Below are 4,047 nucleotides of genomic sequence, written 5' to 3' on the forward strand. Positions count from 1 at the left end.
AAAGCACGTGATGATGATTTACTGCTGATTACAGAACCGGCTTTACTAACAAAATGCGCACTACAATCGCATTCGATTAATCGTGCAGCCCTAGTTTGGACCCCAACATTCTTCAAAATATCTTCTTTTGTGAATATAGGCTAGGTTTAAACAATTTGATGATGAGTACATTTACACAATATAGAACGAGCACTAAAAATATCAATACTGTGTTTGTGGAATTAATGGTCACTCTTTTTTAAACCCATTTTTAAACACAATCCACTAAATACTCACTTCCTCATTACAGAGAAAAACTACATTTGAATAAAAATATATAAGCTATGAAATTAAACTAGCTGACTGTAAAAATCTTGAAAAAAAAAACTTTGGTGCACATTATACAATTTAAACATGTTTATTCTGTTAACTATTTGTATTCTAACAAAATACATTCATGAAAATAAGATAGAAATCATGAGAAAAAGAAAGGCTTCTAATAATCTTTCTGTGTGCAAAACTTTGATAATGTGAAACGCTTCAAACAGAGCGGCACAAAGCTCTTATGCACATCCAGGGTGCAGAATGGTGCACTTGAAGCAACATGGAGTCGCAGCGCTTATGCACATCTTGGGTGCAGAATGATGTGCTTGAAGCAACATAAGTCTCAAGCGCGCCGCACTCCACACGGTACAAATAAAGAGAAGAGAAATGAGAGAGAAATGAACTCCAGCAATATGTCATTTTATGCGAATCCCCAGACCTTCATCTACACATCAAGTATTATAATGGGAATATATCATCTTGGAGAGAAAAAGCAAACTGGTGCTCTTCTGTTTCTTTTGGTGTATGACTCCCCCCTTGTGCCATACAGAAAGCACAATAATCGCAGTTGTGTTAGATCAAATAATCGCGATTAGACGGTTATTTAATTATCGCGACAGGCCTAACTAAAAAAACACAAATCAAACACGTTGACCATTTACTAACTGTCAACCCAAGCAGACATATGAAAAGTTTCAACCAAATGCAGTTTTTCTTCTGCCAGTGACACACTGCCATGAGGGAGCTTTTATAAGACAAATTTTTGCGTTTTTATGACAGGTATCCTGAGACAGACATCTCTGCTTTCACTTACCACCCATTAAGTTGTTTATTTTCCACAGCGCAATTTGCCCACAAGCTAATCGCAAAGAAAGATCCTGAAACATTTAGGCTGAGCTGAAAAATGAATCCTGGAAAATGCGGGAAGATAATTATAGAGCTCTTGAATTATAGATCCTATGTGAAACTTTAAAAGATAACATTACCTAAAAGTTTATAACCCTTTAAATCTTAGATACCACTCTCAGAGGGAAAAGGCCTGCTCCTTCCTCTTGAAGGTAATCTTTTCTTTTAAAGCCATCCTTAAATTCTGATTTTAACAAGTATGTATTAGTGTATTATTATCCATTATGCTAGAAAAAAATTGAATTAAACTATGGCAAAAACAAGCATCTTTCACCGCCCTGGAAGACAGACAGCACCCAGCCTGTCTGCGGACTTCACACTGCTGAGTAAACAGTGCTATCTTTATTGCTTTGATGGCGCTCCAAATCTCATGTTTACATTTGATAACCCAATTCCAGCCTGCCAATGCGAACTCTCGTAGGTAGCAGAGTGAAAGCATTTGGAAATTAGGTCATAAACTGATGTCATCGTTTAGAAATGAAGCAGAAAAAAACCTTAACCCAAGCTAGTAAATCCTAACACTTCAGACTCTACAACAAAACAGATTGCGACAGAGCGCTTTCAAATGAAAACAGAACCACAAAACAAGACAACCTAACAGAGCTAACAGAGAGTCAGACAGTACTTTGATAGTTGCCTCAACTCATCATTTCAGTGTTGAAATCAAATGTTTGCAAGCATAAATACATTTCTACTATTGTTTACATTTTTATATCCTTATCAAATGTTTTAATATGTACTTAAAAAATATTTAAGCTGTCTTAATGTACTTGAAAAAATATTTAAACTCAAACATCAAACTTTTAAAAATACAAAATCTTATTAGTTAAATCACAAATGGTGAATTTTAAATATTCGATACAAAATTGGATTTAGAAAAAAATATTACAGGTGTTTCTTCATATTTATCTTTCTCCAGAATATTGGGAATATTGCTTTAATTTGGAATCAATTAATACATTTTCATCAGGACCACTTTTAGTCTTTTGTGAAATCCCTTAAGTTTTTTTATGACATGATCCTCCAAGAAGTGACCATTTTTGGAAACGAAACAACAGCACAAACATTAATATGAACAATTTAACTGCTGAATTATTTGTGATTCCATGATGTTAAATAATATAAAAAATATATAAAAAATTTATTTCAAACTGACAAGCAAATGTAAGCTAACACTCAACAAATATTTTCCTTCTAAGATAAAGAGAAACACACAAACTGCTTTAAACCAACCAAAAATGCAGATCAACAAATAAGCCAATGGTTTGGTCTCAAGATAAGTCAACCAGTTAACCTGAGCCACATTTATACCCCACTGGGAATCTTTAACCATCTTTTGCCAAGAGAGACAGGTTATACTTAGGATTTCCACTGAGATCCTCCTCTGCCTCACTACCCTGCAACCGCTGGGGTTAACAGTAAAACCCAATTACACAGACTTCACAAACTCCTCACTCTTCCAATCAACAGAACCCAGTCTGTTTTGCTAGAGCGGGTGTTTTGACATGTTCTATTTTAAAAACACAGATTTTTCCTCTCTCTCTTGATGAATCGGGGGGTCTTATTTGCAGTTTACTTGGAAACATGGAAATTTTGTGGTGGTTAAACATGAAGAGAAGCAAAAATAGCTTTTTTTTTTTTGTAAGAACTTCCCAGGTTATTGATTTTAAAGAGGCAGAATAATGAATAGCCTACTAAATATCTTGAATGTTTTTCACATACGCATGGGCCAGTTTTAGGATTATTAAAAGAACAAAGGACAGTTTTGCATGGAAAAACAAAGGCAATTTGCATTCCCCATGTGGGTTAAACCAATATTAATAATGACTCATTTCCAGTATGTTTGCATGCCTTGGTTAATATTCCAAAGAAACCATGTAAACCCAACACAGCATCAACAACATGAGACACACAGTAACAAGTAAACAAACATGCCCCGCCACACCGAGCACATCAGTGTTATTCCAACATGTGTCGTCATCTAAAATCACTTTCATTTACTGGCAACCACATCACAGCGTCCCAACGTATCCTACTAACCTAACAGTGACCGGCCAGTCCCTGATAGCAATCTCTCTAACTGTAATCACAATTATCAATACTATCTGTCGGTTACGTTAACCAAAGAAAACAGATAATAATCTGTGGCAAATCTTCAGTGTTCAGTGTTAAAGTGAAACAGATTTATCAAATCTACGATGGACTCTATTTACATTAGAGCTGTGAGACTACTAAAGTTGTACATAAACTGTTCACAAAGATCAAACACTTGTAAAGTCATTCCTTGAGACCATGAGAAGGTCAAAACGTTAAGCATTAAAGGGGTCATATGATGTGATTTCAATTTTTCCTTTCTCTTTGGAGTGTTACAAGCTCTTGGTGCATAAAGAAGATCTGTAAAGTTGCAAAGGCTAAAGTCTCAAATCCAAAAAGATATTCTTTATAAAAGTTAAGAGTCAACCACGCCTACCTAAAACGGCTCGTTCTAACACACCCCCACATGTCTACGTCACGATGTGGAAAGATTTGCATAACGCCGCCCAAATGTTCACGCAAAGAAAGAAGGCCTAACTTTTATTCTCGCTGTAGTATTGTTGTTGCCGCCGCCGCCATGTCGTGAAGACGCTGTGTGTTTCGTTGTGAAAGCGAAACTACTTTGTTTGGCCTTCCAAACGAGGACGATATCCACGAGGACGAGGACGATAGTCCAGCCCGGGGTCGTCACATGCGGTTGCCGCAAGCCCCGCCGGCCGCTCCTTCGTCGAATCCGCCGGGCGCGCCGTTCTCAAACCCGCCGGCCTCCGCTCACTCTAGCCCCCGGCCTCTGCTCACTCTAGC

General features: G+C 37.2%; 1 protein-coding gene across 2 annotated transcripts in view; it reads right to left on the reverse strand.

Annotated features, from left to right (window-relative positions):
- Positions 1 to 4,047, reverse strand: part of LOC107706937 (insulin-like growth factor 1 receptor) — a 130,672-nt gene that overhangs the window by 120,072 nt on the left and 6,553 nt on the right. The window lies entirely within an intron of this gene.

This window comes from Sinocyclocheilus rhinocerous, unplaced genomic scaffold, assembly GCF_001515625.1.
Source record: "Sinocyclocheilus rhinocerous isolate Xijiao unplaced genomic scaffold, SAMN03320098_v1.1 scaffold265, whole genome shotgun sequence".
Taxonomy (NCBI): domain Eukaryota; kingdom Metazoa; phylum Chordata; class Actinopteri; order Cypriniformes; family Cyprinidae; genus Sinocyclocheilus; species Sinocyclocheilus rhinocerous.